The 19,802-nt window shown below is 39.1% G+C and overlaps 1 pseudogene; it reads left to right on the top strand.

The window, feature by feature from the left end:
• Positions 1 to 16,028: 16,028 nt before the first annotated feature.
• LOC110594196 lies at positions 16,029 to 16,707 on the top strand (annotated as a pseudogene).
• Positions 16,708 to 19,802: the final 3,095 nt, after the last annotated feature.

The raw sequence follows: 19,802 nt of genomic DNA, 5'->3' as shown, positions 1-19,802 counted from the left end.
AATGTGATCAAATATGATCAGGCTGGTATAAAGATCAGTGCCACACACTAGATTTGGGGTGTATTTTGGTGTTTTAGAAGAAAGTGCCTCCCAAAATTTTAAAGAAAGAAAAACTTATATATGTACAAAAATAAGGGTTGATCTGATGAAGGGATGGAATATGACTGTAAAGATGGAAATTATAAAAAATTTTACAAAAGGAATTGATAAGAAGTTGTTTGAAAAAAGAAAGAAGAGGATTTAAAAAAAGAAAAAAAAAAGGGAGAGGATGTGATCAGGCAGGGGAATAGAAAATACCATATACTAGAGATTTAGGGTATATTTTGATCTGTTAGAAGAAACTATCTCAAAATTTTAAAGAGAGAACAACTTATATATATAAGCCAAAAATACGGGTAACTACTATGAAGGGATAGAATATGACTCTAAAAATGAAAAATAAAAATGTTTTTTTTTTTTAAAAAAAGGGATTGATAAGATGTTGGTTGAAAAAGGGAAAAAGAAAAATTCAAAAAGAAAAAAAAAAGAAAAAAAGACAGTTAAAAAAAAAATTAACTTTGAAAGACTACAGAATCATGGTAAAAAAGCCATGAATTCTATGTGCAGTATTCCCCTAGAGCTGGAGTTCTGCCGTTCTCATTGATGGGTAAACTTGGTCTTGGCTGGCTGTTCTCGCTGATCTTCTGGTGAGGGGCCTGTTGCCGTGGTTTCCAAATGTCTTTGCCGGAGGCAGAATTGCCCCGCCCTTGCCCCCTCCCAGCTAAGTAATCTGCTCGGGTTTGCTCTCCGGGGCTTTTGTTCCCTGTGAGCTTTCCCTACAGCTTTGGAGGCGGAGAGTGAAAATGGCGGCCTTCCAATCTCCGCCGCGGAGGAGCCGAGAACTCGGGGCCCCGCTCCTCAGTGAGCCCCCAGAGAAAAGCAGTCAGTCACTCCTGGCTCCCCGGTCTCCGGCCGCACTCTGTGCTCACCCGGCCTGTGACCGCGCATTTCTATCCCTGGCACCCGACCCCGGGTGGAGTCTCCAAACCCAGCAGATCCCTGCGGCGCACTCCCGCGCGGCTCCTCCCGGGGGAGGAAGGTGAGTCTCCCCGGATCTGCCGCTTGTTGGGTCCCTGCTGGAGGAGCAGGGGCCCGACTGTGCCGCGGATCATGGTTTATGGCAACCCCGAGCTGAGAGCCCGCGCCTGGGCTCCGCCTCTGCAGCCGGCTTCCCTGCTCCGATACCTGGGAGCTCTGCCACACTCAGGCACCCACGGTCTTTCTGTGACCCGAGGGTCCTGAGGCCACACTGTCCCGGAGGGTTCCACCCCCCGCTTAGCCACCAGAGTGACGTCCCTCAGCGGAGCAGACTTTTAAAAGTTCCGATTTTGTGCTCCGCGGCTCTATCACTTGCCAGAAGCGGCCGCCGGAGGCCCCTCCCCCGCCATCTATCCTCCCGAATATCGCCTCGGATTCACTTCTCCGCACGTCCTACCTTCCAGAAAGTGGTCGCTTTTCTGATGAGAGAGTTGTTGCTCTTCTTTTCTTCGATCTCCTGTTGAGTTTGTAGGTGTTCAGAATGGTTTGATCTCTATCCAGCTGAATTCCTGAGACCAGACGAAATCCAGGTCTCCTACTCCTCCGCCATCTTGCTCCGCCCCCTGCAGTTTTTTTTTTTTCTTCTCAGTTTGGAGTGTAAAGAGTGAGAAAAATTTGAAGGCCCTTTTCCAAAAGGCATATGAGAACAATACATCTTTTCCACCAAGAATAAATGTAATCCTGTTCTATGATCGTAGATCAGATATCACTGAAGGTATCTAGGAGGTTGAAAATTGAAAAGACTGACAAGTCTCTACTCACATAAGGCTTCAAGGAATGTAAAGGATACAGCAGGAGGAAGGAAGCCCAGATAGTCACGGAGAGGGCTGAGCCTCTCAGGTACAGCTCCCAAGAGCCTTTCTTGGTTGCACGGGATGAGCTTCATCTTTTGATGATAGACTAAGATATGCGCGAGGTCCCTGGGCCTCAGGGGAGCTGAAGCACGAGTTTACTCAAGGCTCTGGTCATAGAGCCGAAACCAGGCTGTATAACTGGTTGAAAAGTAGGAAGAAATATATAGGGATGGTAATTCAGGACAGTGATTCCTTTTGGGGGGATGGAATTGGGATAGATGGGCAGCACGGCAATTGTATGTACGAGGTTTTATTCTGCTGCTCTGGTGGCTAATATGTGGTTGTTATGTAATTGTGTGTCTGAAATATTTCATAATAAAAAGGGTTGGGTGCAAAACTTTTCCTCACGTTATAGAAAAATAAGCTTAGAAGTTAAGAACCACTTTCATATTGTCAGTTCTAGGAGCCTAGGTAACCTCTTCATGGGCTCAAAGTTCAGGGGACTGAGTCCACAAATCCACCCTTCTGAAGGGTTTTAGGTCCAGAATGTTGATTAATTAGACAGTTGAGAGGAAGTGAAAAGAAGAAAACGTACTGCAAGTACTATTACAGTCTTAATTGTGCAACATTTACTCTCATAAACTGTATCTTTTTATAATTGTATGGTTTGGACAAGCAGAGTCTTTCACAGAGGCCTTAAGTTTGGAAATGCAAGTATAGCACTCAATCTTTTCTCCCCTCACCAAAGTCTGCTGACGATCAGATCTTTCTTCTAAAAGCTGGTGGTTCTCGACTGAGGGTGATTTTGTCTCCCAGATGACATTCACAATATCTGGAGATATTTTTGGTTGTCACAACTTGAGGGAGGTGGTTTGCCACTAGTATCTAGTGAGTAGAGACTGGGCATGCTGCTAAACTTTCTATGGTATGTAGGACAGCTCCACGGCAAAGAATTATCTGGCTCAAAATGTCAACAATGCCGAGGTTGAGAGCTTGGACCTAAGCTAAAAATATTTTTTAATAATTTTAACATTTTCCTGATTAGTAAAGTAATACTTATTCGTTGTAGAAAATCTGGAACATACCAAAAGCTCACAAAAAAAGAACTAAGTTGCTCATAATCCCATCTCCCAGAAAGAACTACTATTTAACAGTTTATTTAAGTGACTCGCAAACCTGGCTACGTCTAGGGAGCTTTGAAAAAACTTGGGGCTCCAATCCTGGATATTCTGATTCTAGTCTTTCTCCATGCTTTGATACTCTTATTAATCTACTCTAATCCCTGAACAATATTTTCTGAGCCTTTTCCTGTGCCAGGAGTTGGCAAACCACAGCTGCTGGCCAAATCCAACCTGCCACCTGTTTTGGTACAGCCTGCCAGGTAAGAATGGGTTTTACGTTTTTAAATGGTTGGAAAAAAAATCAAAAGAGGAATAGTCTATGTCACATGGAAATTATATGAAATTCCAATCACAGTACCCTTAAATACACTTCTGTCAGACTGCAGCCATGCCCTTTCCTTTACAAATTGTCTGTGGCTGCTTTCGCATTACCACGCCAGAGTCAAGTAGTTGTGACAGAGACTCTAGCCCCATAAAGAAAAAAGTTTGCAGACCTCCATCCTATGCCTTTAGGTGCTTCTACAGTTCTTTCCTGGACTTCACAGCCTTCTGTCCCCTCCTGTTGGTCAGTTAAGCTATTTTTAATTTTTGGCTATTATAAATGATTCGTTGAAAAATATCCTAATTGACTAACCCATGCATATGTATGTGATTATTTCTCTAAGCACATTTTCTAGAGGAAGTCACTTTTTTTTTTACATTGCAATATCGGTTTATTGGTTTCTGGAGTAGAATTCAGTGATTCATCACTTACATACAACACCACGTGCTCATCACAAGTGCCCTCCTTAATGCCCATCACCCATCTAGCCCATCCCCTACTCACCTCCCTCCATCAACCCTCAATTTGTTTTCTATTGTTAAGAGTCTCTTATGGCTTGTTTCCCTCTCTCCTTTTTTTCCTTTCCCCCTTCCCCTATTCTCATCTGTTTGGTTTCTTAAATTCCATGCATGAGTGAGATCATATGGTATTTGTCTCTCTCTAGCTGACTTATTTCACTTAGCCTAATACACTCTAGCTCCATCCACGTCATTGCAAATGGCAAGATTTCATTCTTTTTGATGGCTGAGTAATATTCCATTGTATATAGATATACCATATCTGCTTTCTGCATTCATCAGTCCATGGACATCTGAGCTCTCTCCAATTTCGCTAATGTTGATAATGCTGCTATAAACATTGGGGTGCATATATTCAAAACTGTATTTTTGTATCCTTTGGGTAAATACCTAGTAGTGCAATTGCTGGAACATAGGGTAGCTCTATTTTTAACATTTTGAGGAATCTCCATACTGTTTTCCAGAGTGGTTACACCAGTGTGCATTCCCACCAACAGTGCAGGGGAGTTCCCCTTTCTCCACATCGAGAAGAAATCACTTTTTGAAGCATTGGTTCATATAGCCAAATGAGTAGCCTCAAAGTTTATACCAACTTTTACTCCAAATCAGAAATGTGTATGAATGCCTCTTTCCCCACCCAGTTTGCTATCTCTGGGGCTTTCCATTTTTGTCTCAGCCACCCTGACAAGTTCTTGTAACTTGCACTCCTTTGCTAGCTAATGAAGCTGAATATTATTTCCATGTGCTTATTGGCTGTTGGTGTTTAGTTTGTAAATTGCCTCTTTTTTCTCTTTTGCCCGTTCTCTATTCTGGCCTTTATTATTTTCTTGCCATCTGGTAACAATTTTTTTTTTCTTTTTAACTTAAGGGTAACAACTTTTGCTGATAGGTAAGCTGCTCATGTTTCCCCTGAGAGTACATTTTTCCCTGCTAATTTTTTAAATACATGGACATTTAAAAATGGGACACTTAAAAAAAAAAAAAACATTTCCTACTTTGGGGGTCCTTCTTGCTTTATTGTTTGTTCATTGTGGGTGGACATACACCAAGGGAACATATGACGAGAGGTACAAGGGCCCTGAAGGCCACGAGGATGTCATGTGGATGGAACTTTGTAAGAAACCGCCAAACTGTCTTTCCAAATGGCTCTACCCTGTTGCATTCCCACCCGCAGTGAATGAAGGTTCCTGTTGCGCCACATCCTTGTCAGTAGAAGGCGCTGTAGGGATAGTATAAGGCATAGCAGAGGAGGGGGTTTCTCTTGCTGGTTTGGGGTGTTTTACCTTTTGCTCTCATGACATGGCTGCCGATGGCGTATGTGAGACCCGGTGGTACTCACCATCCAAGGAGTTTCTGCAGTACCCTGGTGAGTGGATTCTTGCTCATCATTGTGGACCACTGGCTGTGGACCAGCTCTGCCTAGGGTGCTCCAGCGATCTTCCCTGCCATCCAGTGAGCTACAGTCATGCCCTTTCCAGTGGTATCAAAATCTCAATCTTGGATGGGGGTGGGGTCTCTTCCAAGTTTGTTCCTTCCTTGGATTATCTCCCTTAGTCCTAGAAGGAGTCGCTGTTCCCTGCATTTACTATTCCTGAACTCTTAGAGTTCTCTTTTACGCTATTAGTAGTTAACCACCTTCTACTAGTTAATTGTTTATACTGAATTTTCCCTATTCAGATGCCTGGTTTGGTTTCTGTCTCCTGACTGGAAGGACACAGTTTCTTTTAAATTTTTGGTTAATTTAAACCCTCAGGTAGGTTTTTTTTCTCCCAACTGAACTGCTAGGATTGGGTTTGAGGGGCGGGGGTATAGAACAGAAGAAAGGGCACCTGGCCGTGTTGGCAGACACCGGGGTGTCTGGCTCTGTCAGGGGCTCAGGTGTCTTGGCTGGCTAGGTGAGTGTGATGTGAGCAGGACTAACTGGCACATGGAGTGAATGGGACCCAGCATTCTTGAGACCCCTTCTGTCAAGATTCTATTCTAGAGACGTGGCTGGGAGAGGAGGTTGGTTACACTGTGTGAGATGTGGTGGGCTCGAAATCAGAAGGAGGAAGAGTCTTCTTGATGACGATCCAAAAGAAAATGGAACAGATGAGAGAGTCCAGATGGGGTCAGGGCCTCTGGTTAAATCCTGAGCAGCACCCAGAGCAGCTCTGATATTCCATCTGCTCTGGCATGCAAGCAACTGGTTGCCTTGTTGGTTGCCGTGGAAAGAGAAGCTCCACAGCCCGGAAGGATTTTATCCTTGTGATCAGCAGACAAGGTGCAGATATTTATATGATATTGTTTAAGCATTTTAATAAGATACAACATTTTAGGGAATGGCTTACATGAACTGTACATATTGCTTAATAGAAATAATGTGCACTATGAGTTTGTTTTCCTTGGTGTGTACACTGTCGTCCCCGGGGAGGTGACTGAGCAAAGCATTAGGTTGCGCTGCCTCGCTCCTGCTGGCAGGGACACAGGTGCAGAACTGTGGGCATGATGAATCCAACGCCAGTTGCATCACTGCTGCCTGGGCTCAGCTCGAATTGCTGTCCGTGGAGCAAATAGGATTCATTCGTTTTCTTTCAGGGAACATGCAAACACATGGCAGCAGGGAGAAATAGGCAAAGCCCAACCTTTCCTTCTCTGAGGAGCTCTGGCAAGAGATGAGCCGATGAGCCTTTGGACATACTGCCTTTGTCAGTAGATGTTTGAGAAGATGGTATCCCTGTGGCAGTATGCTCTGCGGATAGCTGATCAATGTTTCGCTCTCTCCCAGAGCTATTGAGAAATAGTATCGATTTGTGAGAGAATCTGAAAACACTACATACGCTCCCAGAAGATATAACGAAATACTCAAACAGCTTTTTTAAAGGATTCAGATAAAGATGAAATGCATGAAAATCACTTTCCAGGCTTTTGTGATGAGTTATCTAGGGTGGGGAGTCAGGAGCTTTTCCTCTCATTTCTGTTTTCCTTTTGGCTTTGCTGCGCTAGTACTGCTTGACAGTAAGTATGGGGGCCCTGGCGCTATGCCGGAGTGCTGCATTTGGGGAAAGAGAAAGGCTCTCCTACAAAAAGTCATCTTCCCAGGGTTCCTGAGATGGATGGGGACTAGGTGCAAGCTTAACCCAAGTTCCAGCTTCATGTTGCCCAAACTAGACTGATCTTGGAGATTTTGACTGGAATCCTGTGCTAGGACCCAGGAATCTGTATTCGTAACAAGTGCCCAAGTTGCAGACTTGATACTGTCAGCTTGCAAAACATCATTCTTGTGGATAGACTCAAAAGTGAAGTTTATTTTTAAATGTACTTAGACTTCCTGCTTGTCCAGCCAGATTTAGGTTGGCATGACTCACCTACATAAATATATTTTTCAAGGCTTGGGAACACCGCTCTCAGCATTTGGGAGAACACATTAAAAACAAGAACAAGAACAACAGCAACAAACCCGCCCGCTGTATTGAATTGAGCAGCTGAAAGGCAAACACCTGGCCTTTTCTTCCCAATGATGCTGCTTGGGCTGGTAGACTTTGGGATGGAACGTATTCACATTAAAAATTGTCCTTCTTGCTCCTTCCTGAACTATACTTCTTTTTTCCCTTTAAAACATAACATTTATTGCCTTTTTCTAATTACAAAAATAACTCATGCTCAGTGTCAAAAATTCCAAAGGAAAAAAAAAACAGAACAAAAATCTGTAATTTCATCTCCCAGCGATAACCTTGCTATATGTTTTCTGAAGACACAGTGATGTGTGCTTCTTGAGGCTTGTAATTACAATACAACAGGACCACTTTGTGAGAAACGGTAATTGTAAGTTAAAACGGGAATGTTAAAGGTAACCTATACAAACTAGAATTTCATTCCTGCTACATTTTCACATCTTCAGAAATGCTGATCTATCAATCTGTCCTTAGAATTTTAAGAGAATCCATATTTTTAGAATTTATAAATACTGTCTTTTCTAAAGTTGTCATACTGCAGATAGATTTTTTTCTCTAAAGAGTTTAGATATCTATCATTCATTCTTTCATTATATGATTGTTGAGCATCTATTATGGAGATGCAGCACTTAACAAGACTGGTAAAGTCCCTGCCTCCAGTGAGCTTATTTTCCGGGGTAGGGGCAAGAAATGATAAATAAGCATTTAACAAAACATTTTCAGATTCTTTGTGTTGAGTGGTCAAGGAAAGTCAATGTCTTCACTCTGACATCAGAGTTGACACCTAAAAGATGAAAAGGAGCCCAGCCTTGGGAAAAGGAGAGGGTCTGTTCCCCCACAACCTCAACAAAATGTGTTACAAAGTGGTTTTGGTTTGATTTGGTTTGGTTAATCTGCTAGGTGAGAACTGGTATAGATTTAATTTGCTTTTCCATCAGTTTGGGTGAAGTTAAATATCTTATCGTATATTTAAGGGCTATTTTGTGGGGGTTTTTAGGGAACCATCTCTTAATCTTTTGCTCATTTTTTTTGAGCAAAAGAATTTTGTCCATATAGTTTTTGATCTCTTTTTCCCTCAAAAAACATTTTTTTTCCACTTTAAACAATAAAGCTTTATTTCTCATTCACACTACTTGTCTATCAAGGGTTGGAGTTCTATTCCATATTGTCTTCATTCATTCTAGGATTCAGACTGATTGAGAAACTTCCCTGAACTATTGCTTGTTTTTAAATAATTTTTTTATTGTGGTAAGAACATTTACATGAGATATATACCCTCTTAACAAATTTTCAAGTATACAGTATAGTCTTGTTAACTATGGGCATGATGTTGTACAGCAGATTTCTAGAACTTACTCATCTTGCATGACTGAAACTTTATACCGGTTGAATAGCAATGCCCATTTCCTCCAACCCCCAGCCCCTGGCAACTACCATTCTTTTTTTATTATATATGTACTTTTTAAAAAAATTAACATATAATGTATTATTGGTTTCAGAGGTACAGGTCTGTGATTCATCAGTCTTATATAATACCCAGTGCTCATTACATCACATGTCCTCTTTAATGTCCATCACCCAGTTACCCCATCCCTCCACCCCCCTCCCCTCTAGCAACCCTCAGTTTGTTTCCTATGATCAAGACTCTCTTATGGTTTGTCTCCCTCTCTGGTTTTGTCTTGTTTTATTTTTTCTTCTCTTCCCAGATGGTCCTCTGTTTTGTTTCTTAAATTCCACACACAAGTGAGATCATATGATAATTATCTTTCTCTGATTGATTTATTTCACTCAGCATAATATCCTCTAGTTCGATCCATGTTGTTGCAAATGGCAAGATTTCATTTTTTGATGGCTGCGTAACATTCCATTGTATATATGTACTACATCTTCTTTATCCATTCATCTGTTGATGGCAACTACCATTCTAGTCTCTGCTTTTATGAGTTCAACTTGCTTAGATTCCACATAGAAGTGAGATCATACAGTATTTGTCTTTCTGTATCTGGCTTGTTTCACTTAGCATGATGTTCTTCAGGTTCACTCATGTTGCAGCAAATGGCAGGATTTCCCTCTTCTATTTTTCTTTCTTTCTCTTTTTTTTTTTAGAGGTGGGATACGGCCAGAGGGAGAATCTTAAGCAGGCTCCATGCCCAGAGATCATGACCTGAGCCGGTAACAAGAGTCGGCTGCTCAACTGACTGAGCCACCCAGGTGCTCGAGGATTTCCTTCTTTTTAAAGGCTGAGTAATATAACATTTGTGAGTGAGTGTGTGTGTGTGTGTGTGTGTGTATGTGTGTATTACATTTTATTTATCCCTTCATCTATGACAGACACTTAGGTTGTTTCTATATTTTGGCTACTGTGAACAGTGCTGCAATGAACACGATAATGCAGATCTCTCTTTGATAATGATTTTATTTCCTTTGGATATATTTCCAGAAGTGAGATTGCTGGATTGTTTTTAACTTTTTGAGGAACCTACATACTGTTTTACATACTGGCTGTCCCAAATTACATTCCCGTACACAGTGCACAGGGGTTCCCTTTTCTCCACATCTTTGCTAACACTTATTATTTCTTAGCTTTTTATAACAGCCATTTTAACAGATGTGATATGACACACTTTCATGGTTTTGATTTGCATTTCCCTGGTGACTAGTGATGTTAAGTACCTTTTCACATATGTGTTGGTCATTTGTATATCTTCTTTGGAGAGGTATCTATTTAAGTCCTTTGCTCATTTTTAGTTGGACTCTTTGATTTTTTGCTATTGAATTACAGGAGCTCCTTATATATTTTGGATATTCACTGTTATCAGATAATGTGATTTGCATATGTTTTTGCTGTTCCATTGGTTGCCTTTTCACTCTTGATTGTTTCCTTTGCTGTGAAGACGGGTTTTTTGTTTTTGTTTTTGTTTTTTTAGCTTGATGTCGTCTCACTTGACTATTTTTGCTTTTGTTGCTTGTGCTTTGGGTGTTATGTCAAAGAAATCATTGCCCAGATCAATATCCTGAAGCTTTTGTCCTATGTTTCTTCTAGGAGTCTTAGTTTCAGGTCTTATGTTTTAAGTATTTCATCCATTTTGAGTTGATTTTTGTATATGGTGTAAGATAAGAGTCTTTGAGATTATTTAATTCAGTCTTAGGGCCTTTGTTGTCCTCTTTTCTCCACTGCAGTTTTTCTGGTTCACCCTAGGTTTCCACAAATGTTTGAGGAAGGAGCTTGGAAGATAGCTCTACTGGAAATTGGTGTTTATTTTTCCACTTACAGGTAATTTGATGGGTTTTTTTTGTTCTTTTTTGTCTTCTAGTTATGATGATATCATGCAGCTTTTGTGGTTTTATGTTTCTTGTTGATCTGTACAGTTTTTTGGAGGGTATGCAAAAAAATACTCTTATTTAGGTTGTAATTGTTACCTTACTGAATTGCCATTCTTTTAAATCAGAAACTTCAGCTCATGTCAGAAATGCTGTTGTTCTCATAGAAAAGCTCCTTCCAATATTAATGCTTTAACTTTTTCCTACCCTAGTCAGAGCAGTAACTGATAGAAAGAGGAGTAGAAAATAGGGACCTAAGACCAATACAAAAGCTATTAAAGTTTCTCACAAATGCATTAATTTGTCAAAAATGAGTAATAGTAGTAAGTTTTTCCTATAATGGGATTAGCATTTTCTAGCAGGACTTTTAATAATACCAATTTTTTATATACTCTCAAAGAGCTTTGATATCACTTGAATTATTTACTTATGATTTAAGAATTAGCTCTTAAAAATAGGCCTTCTGGCTATCACTTAGTGCAACGACAAAGCATGTAATCCAGCCAATGTCACTCTATTCTTACAGGCTTGTTTGCAGCCCCTATAAATATTGGCCAGAAATGATTTACCTTGCCTTATTACCACTGTGACTTTAACATGTACTTTAAATGAGAAAAGTAATTGCCTGAACTATATAATGTCTCAGGGGAAGTGACTTCATATTACCAGTATTATTTGGGAGTTTGAAAATAATAGGAGGTATTGGCATCCTAGTTCTTTGAAGTTATACTTCACTGTCCTTAAAAACAGTATGTTTGGTGACATTACTCTGATAATTTTGCTTATCGGAATATTATTAAATAGACTGCCTTTGTAAAGGATTAATGTGATAAGATTATATCCTTGATGTGATAAACTTGAACTTAAAAAAAATCTTACCTATTTTTTTTAGTAAAAGGCAAAAAATTTGTTGAGTCAGAAGAGCAGCCAGAGTATCATCCTAACCATTTTTAACTGAATAGTTCAGTAGTGTTAAGTGTATTCACATTGTTGTGAAAAAGATCTCCAGAAATTTTTCATCTTTCACATCTGAAACTCTGTACCCACTACATTGCTTCCCCCCCCTTCTCTTAGCCCTTGGTATCTATCATTCTACTTTATATTTCTATGAATTTGACTACTTTAAATACCTCATGTAAGTAGAATCATACAGTATATGTCTTTTCATGGTTGTCTTATTTCACTTAGCATAATGTAAGAACTTATAATTTTAAGAAAGGCTTTTATGTTATCTAATCTTATAAACTATGGGGCAGAGTAGATGACCATGCCAAATTGATTAATAATGTGAGAGTAAGCCCATAAATTGTACACTAAAAGTTTAATTCGGATTAAGATTGGATGGACCAAAAATTATTTCCAATTTACTGACTTTTGTGTCTATCTTACAAAGTAGAGCTACCTTAGCATAATTAATATTAAAGGTCAATGAATGGATGGGAGAGCTACATTCTAAACTTATCTGGAAGAAGTAATGGAGTGTTATGAAAGGAAATGAATCATTTTTAAATCAAATACTTTAAAATAGTATATATATTTATGTACTATATATTTATATATACAACTATTCGATGAGAGATTATTTGCTTCTGGGAATTCTGACATTTTGCAGATATGCTTGACTCAAATTTTTCCAATTTTTTATTTATGCATTAGTCATAGATTTTTTGGACCCACTTAGGTTATAGCAAAGTTCCTTCTATAGAACCCTTTGGGATTAATTTGAATTTATTAATCCCTTTTCCAAATGTGTTTAAGGAATAGTGATGTCAGTTTGTTATTGAGTGATTTACATACAATAGATATTCTTATAATGGAAGCCAGACTTAAACTTTGAAATAGTTACATAACTTGGAGAAATGGAAATGGGAAATATAATGTATATCTAAAACAAATGGATTTAGTGGTTTCACAAACCTTGTCAAGAGGAGATTCAACACCTGAGATCTTTTTTTTAAAATTTTATTTATTTATTTATTTTAATTTAAACTTTTTAAAAAAATTATGTTATGTTAATCACCATACATTACCTCATTAGTTTTTGATGTAGTGTTTCATGATTCATTGTTTGCATATAACACCCAGTGCTCCATGCAGTACATGCCCTCTTTAATACCCATCACCAGGCTAACCCATCCCCCCACATCCCTCCCCTCTAGAACCCTCAGTTTGTTTCTCAGAGTCCATAGTCTCTCATGGTTTGTCTCCCCCTCCAGTTCCCCCACCCCATTCTTCCCTTACTACTATCTTCTTCTTTTTTTTAATTTTATTTTTTAAGATTTTATTTCTTTATTTGAGAGTGAGAGAGAGATTGGGGGAATGTGCAGAGGGGGAGAGAGAGGGAGAAAATCTCAAGCAGACTCTGTGCTGAACATGAAGCCAGATGTGGGGCTCAATCTCATGACCCTGAGATCATGACCCGAGCTGAAACCAAGAGTCGGTTACTTAACTGACTGAGCCACCCAGGTGCCCCAACACCTGAGATCTTTTAAAAATACCTGCTTAGTATCTTTCGTTTAAAAAGAAAGGTGTGATTGACTTATTTCACTTAGCATAATACCCTCTAGTTCCATCCACGTTGTTGCAAATGGCAAGATTTCGGGTTTTTTGATGGCTGCATAATATTCCATGGTATATATATATATATACCACATCTTCTTTATCCATTCATCTGTTGATGGACATCTTGGCTCTTTCCATAGTTTGGCTATTGTGGACATTGCTGCTGTAAACATTGGGGTGCACGTACCCCTTCAGATCACTACATTTGTATCTTTGGGGTAAATACCCAATAGTGCAATTGTTGGGTCATACGGTAGCTCTATTTTCAACTTCTTGAGGAACCTCCATACTGTTTTCCAGAGTGGTTGCCCCAGCTTGCATTCCCACCAACAGTGTAGGATGGTTCCCCTTTCTCCGCATCCTTGCCAACATCTGTCATTTCCTGACTTGTTAATTTTAGCCATTCTGACTGGTGTGAGGTGGTATCTCATTGAGGTTTTGATTTGGATTTCCCTGATGCCGAGCGATATTGAGCACTTTTTCATGTGTCTGTTGGCCATTTGGATGTCTTTTTTGGAAAAGTGTCTGTTCATGTCTTCTGCCCATTTCTTGATTGGATTCTTTGTTCTTTGGGTGTTGAGTTTGATAAGTTCTTTATAGATTTTGGATACTAGCCCTTTATCTGATATGTCATTTGCAAATATCTTCTCCCATTCTGTCGATTGTCTTTTGGTTTTGTTGGCTGTTTCCTTTGCTGTGCAAACTGAGGATTGCTGGAGTGGTGGGGGGTGGGAGGGATGGGGTGGCTGGTTGATGGACATTGGGGAAGGTATGTGCTATGATGAGCGCTGTAAATTGTGTAAGACTGATGAATCACAGACCTATACCTCTGAAACAAATAATACATTATATGTTTAAAAAAAAAAAAAAAGGTAGTAGGAAGGGAAAAATGAAGAGGGGGAGATCAGAGGGGGAGATGAGCCATGAGAGACTATGGACTCTGAGAAATAAACTGAGGGTTCTAGAGGCGAGGGGGTTGGGGGATGGGATAGCCTGGTGATGGGTATTAAAGAAGGCACATATTGAATGGAGCACTGGGTGTTATATGCAAACAATGAATCATGGAACACTACATCAAAAACTAATGATGTATTGCAAGGTAATTAACATAACAAAATAAAATTAAAAAATTAAAAAAATAAAAAGAAAGGTGTGGGGGCACCTGGGTAGCTCACTCAGTAAAGGCTAAGCATCCAATTCTTGATTTTGGCTCAGGTCATGATCTCAGGGTAGTGAGATCAAGCGCCTTGTCGAGCTCCACCCTGGGCATGGAGCTTGTTTAAGATTCTCTCTCTTCTTCTCCCTCTGCCCCTCCCCCCTCTAAAAAAGAAAATTAAAAAAATAAAAAGGTGTGGGGAAGGAGGAGAATAACAAATTGGAGAACTATTATTTTTTTTCTTGGTCAGTTAGAAAGGGAAATATGTGATTTCTCAGATAAAAAGGATATTGTTTTTTCAGAAATCTAGGAGTATCAGTCACTTGTAAGCTAAATAAAAACTCCCATTGATTTCATGTACGTACAGCGTAGCAAGATTGGACAAAAGTTTTCTCTTCCTATGTAATTTTTAGTCACTACTATTATTTAAATGTGCTTATATATTTCCAGGGCGCCTGGGTGGCTCAGTCATTAAGCATCTGCCTTCGGCTCCGGTCATGATCCCGGGGTCCTGGGATCGAGCCCCGCATCGGGCTCCCTGCTCTGCGGGAAGCCTGCTTCTCCCTCTCCCACTCCCCCTGCTTGTGTTCCTGCTCTCGCTATTTCTCTCTCTGTCAAATAAATAAATAAAATCTTAAAAAAAATAAATAAAAAATAAATGTGCTTATATATTTTCAATGAATGGTTTTAAGTAACCAATTTTATAAATACTGATCATGCATTCAGTTGTACTTCAGAATAGATAATTTGAGAATTTTAAGCTGAAACTGTATGTGGGAATAATATTAAAGAGAAATAAATGGGAGCTACTTTAAAAACATTTAAATGACAGCTTAATGTCTTCAAAGAAATAAAAGACAAGATTGATAATCTCAGGAACAAATTAGAATCTCTAGAAAAGAACCAAATGGAAATATTAGAAATGAAAAATACAGTGATTGATATTGATAATTCAGTGGATGAGTTTTCTAGCAGATTAGATACTGTTAAATAAAGAATTAGTTAACTGGAACATAGGTCAGAAGAAAATATCCGTATTGAAACATGAAGAGACAAAGGAATAGAAAATGCATAAATGAGCATAAGAAACAGAGATTCAATAGAAATTTCTTACATACACATAAGTGGAGTCCCAGAAGGAGAGAAGATACATAATGGTGCAGAAATAGCATTTGAAGAGATATTGAGAACTCTAAAAAAATTGATGAAAGACAATCCATGTACTCAAGAAGCACTAAAAAACCCAATAAAGATAAATATAAAGAAAACCACCCTGAGGTGCATCATAGCAGACTTTGCAAAGACCAAAACTGGTGAGGAAAAGTCGAAAACATGCAAAGAAAAGAGTTATATGATTTTCAAAAACAGCAATAATAATACTGACAACTAATTTGTCAAACAAAAAAGTAAGCCAGAATGGTATCTTTAAAGTGCAGAAAGACATTAAGTGCAAATCCAGGATCCTATATTAAGTGAAAATGTCCTTCAAAAATGTAGGTACAATAAGAACATGTTCAGAAAAGCAAATACCAAGAGAATATGACACCAGCAGACCCACACAGAAGGAAGTATTAAATGGTCTTCTTTGAGTGGATGGAAAATAACCCCGGAAGGAAGGTTTAAAATGCAGTAAGAAGCCTTTTTTCTTCTTAGCGCTAGGTGCCGACTATCTCTGTTCCTCTTTTCCTTTGCTGCCGCCCAGTTCCTGGGATCAGCTGACACCATGGGTTTTGGAGACCTGAAAAGCCCTGCTGGCCTCCAGGTGCTTAATGACTACCTAGCAGACAAGAGCTACATCGAGGGGTATGTGCCATCACAAGCAGATGTGGCAGTATTTGAAGCAGTCTCCGGCCCCCCACCTGCCGACTTGTATCATGCCCTCTGTTGGTATAATCACATCAAGTCTTAATGAAAAGGAAAAGGCCAGCCTTCCAGGAGTGAAGAAAGCTTTGGGCAAGTATGGCCCTGCTAATGTGGAAGACACCACAGGAAGTGGAGCTACAGATATTGAAGATGATGATGACATTGATCTCTTTGGATCTGATGAGGAGGAGGAAAGTGAAGAAATGAAGAGGCTAAGAGAGCAATGCCTTGCACAGTATGAGTCAAAGAAAGCCAAAAAACCTGCACTTGTTGCCAAGTCTTCCATATTACTAGATGTGAAACCTTGGGACGATGAGACAGATAGGGCAAAACTAGAGGAGTGCGACCGAAGCATTCAGGCAGACAGCTTGGTCTGGGGCTCTTCTAAACTAGTTGCAGGGGGATATGGAATTAAAAAACTTCAAATACAGGGTATAGTGGAAGATGATAAAGTTGGAACAGATATGCTGGAGGAGCAGATCACTGCTTTTGAGGACTATGTGCAGTCCATGGATGTGGCTGCTTTTAATAAGATCTAAAATCTACATCGTAGATCATTGCCCTTAAATAAAAGCTTAAAAGACAAAAAAATGCAGTAAGAAATTAAGAGCAGTGGAAAAGATAAATACGTGGAAAAATCTAAATGAATATTAGATGTATAAAACCATAATAATAATGTATTATGAGGCTTAAAACATATGTGGTGTTAAAATGTACAATAGAGCTTAAGTTGGTAGTAGAATAAATGGAATAAAGTATCCCATGGTTTTCTCATTGTCTGAGGAGTGGCAAATACATAAATTTATATTAAATTTAGCAAGTTAAGAAAACATGTTATAAGTATAGGTTAACTACTAAAGCAATGTCAAAGAATGAACAACTACCAAACTAACAGAGGAGTAAAGTAACAGAAAAAAATCTCTTTCTATTCAAACAAAAGCAAGAAAAAAGGGAAAAAAAAAGGAATTCAGACATAGTGGGACAAATACAAATCAAATAATGTAATGGTATATCTACACCCAAATATATCCACACCTGCCTTAAATTTAAAGGGCTAAACTCTCCAATTAAAGTAAAACATTCTCAGACTAGAAAAAAGAACAGAACTGAGCTATCCAATGTTTACAAGAGATACACCTAAAATATAAAGATACAGAAAGCTTGAAAGTTAAAAGATGAAAAAAAAAACCATGAAAATACTAATGCCCCTTTTTGCACATGCACACACAAAAGCTAGTGTAACTATAATAATACCAGAGAAAGTAGAATTTAAGGGGAAAAAGTGTTACTAGGCAATGTAGAAGGATATTGTATAATGATAAAAGTCCAATTATAGAGGAAGATTAAAAATATCTAAATCTGTGTTCACCTAATAATGTATGTTTAAAATACATAAAGCCAAAATTGACAGGATAACAAGGAGAACTAGATAAATCCACAATAATGATGGGAGAATTTGTTTTAATTTTTTTTTTATTAAGACGATGTTTTTAGGGCACCTGCGTGGCTAAGTTGGTTAAGCATCTGCCTTCGGCTCAGGTCATGATCCCAGGGTCCTGGGATCGAGTTCTACATTGGTCTCCCTGCTCAGCAGGAATTCTACTTCTCCCTCTCCCTCTGCCCCTCCCCCCCGCTCGTGCACTCTCTCTCTCTCTCTCTCAAATAAAGAAAGAAAGAAAATCTTTTAAAAAAAGACTATATTTTTTGAGCAGTTTCAGGTTCACAGCAAAATTGAGAGGAAGGTAAAGAGATTTCCCATGTATCCCCTGCTCCCACACATGCATAACCTCCCCACTTATCACCATCCTCCATCAAAATGATGCACTTGTTACAACTGATGAACCTACATTGACATATCATAATCACCTAAAGTCTATAGTTGACATTATTTTTTACTCTTGTTGTTGTATATCTTGTGGGTTTGTAAAATATATAATGACATGTATCCATCATTATGGTATTTTCATGACCCCCAAATCCTTTGTGCTCTGCCTGTTCATCATTCTACCCCTAATCTCTGGAAACCACTGATCTTTTTACTGTATCCATAGTTTTCCCTTTTCCAGAATATCATGTAGTTTGGATCATACAATATGTAGCCTTTCAGATTGGCTTCTTTCACTTAGTAATATGCATTTAAGTTTCCTTTGTGTTTTTTCATGGCTTGCTAGCTCACTTTTTTTTAGCACTGAATAATATTCTGTTCTCTGTATGTACCAATGTTTATCTATCCTTTTGCTTACTGAAGGACATTTTGGTTGCTTCCAAGTTTGGGCAGTTATGAATAAAGCTGCTATAAACATCTGTGTGCAGGTTTCTGTGTGGACATAGTTTTTATTTCTTCTAGGTAAATACCAAGGGATGTAATTGCTGGATTGTATGGTAAGAATATGTGTAGTTTTTAAAGAAACTGCTAAACTGTCTTCCAAAGTGGCAGTACCATTTTGCATTCCCACCAGTAGTCAATGAGAGTTCCTTTTGCTCCACATCCTCATTAGTATTTGGTGTTGTTAGTATTCTGGATTTTGGCCATTCTAACATGTGTGTGATGGTATCTCATTGTTTTAATTTGAATTTCCCTGATGACATATGCTGTGGAGCATCTTTTCATAGCTTATTTGCTATCTGTATAGCTTCTCTGGTGAGGAGTCTCCTAAGATCTTTGGCCCATATTTTAATTGGGTTATTTTCATTTTGTTGAGTCTTAAGAGTTCTTTGTATATTTTGATAACACTCTTTTATCAGACGTGTCTTTTACAAATATTTTTTTCCTAGTCTGTGGCTTGTCTTCTCAGTCTCTAGACATTGTCTTTTGGAGAGCAGAAGTTTCAAAAAAATTTTTTTTTAATTTTTTTATTCTTATGTTAATCCCCATATATTACATCATTAGTTTTAGATGTAGTGTTCCATGATTCATTGTTTGTGCATAACACCCAGTTCTCCATGCAGAATGTGCCCTCCTCAATACCCATCACCAGGCTAACCCATCCTCCCACCCCCCTCCCCTCTAGAACCCTCAGTTTGTTTTTCAGAGTCCATCATCTCTCATGGTTCGTCTACCCCTCCGATTTCCCCCCCTTCATTCTTCCCCTCCTGCTACCTTCTTCTTCTTTTTTTTTCTTAACATATATTGCATTATTTGTTTCAGAGGTACAGATCTAAGATTCAACAGTCTTGCACAATTCACAGTGCTTACCAGAGCACATACCCTTCCCAGTGTCTATTACCCAGTCACCCCCTCCCTCCCACCCCACCCCCACTCTAGCAACCCTCAGTTTGTTTCCTGAGATTAAGAATTCCTCATATCAGTGAGGTCATATGATACATGTCTTTCTCTGATTTACTTATTTCACTCAACATAATACTCTCCAGTTCCATCCACGTCGTTGCAAATGGCAAGATCTCATTCCTTTTGGTGGCTGCATAATATTCCATTGTATATATATACCACATCTTCTTTATCCATTCATCTGTCGATGGACATCTTGGCTCTTTCCACAGTTTGGCTTTTGTGGACATTGCTGCTATAAACATCAGGGTGCACGTACCCTTTCGGATCCCTACATTTGTATCTTTGGGGTAAATATCCAGTAGTGCAATTGCTGGATCATATGGTAGCTCTATTTTCAACTTT

This window comes from Neomonachus schauinslandi, chromosome X (genome assembly GCF_002201575.2).
Source record: "Neomonachus schauinslandi chromosome X, ASM220157v2, whole genome shotgun sequence".
Classification (NCBI taxonomy): domain Eukaryota; kingdom Metazoa; phylum Chordata; class Mammalia; order Carnivora; family Phocidae; genus Neomonachus; species Neomonachus schauinslandi.
The sequence above is the reverse complement of the archived record's forward strand: the minus strand, read 5'-3'. Positions and strand labels throughout refer to the sequence as shown.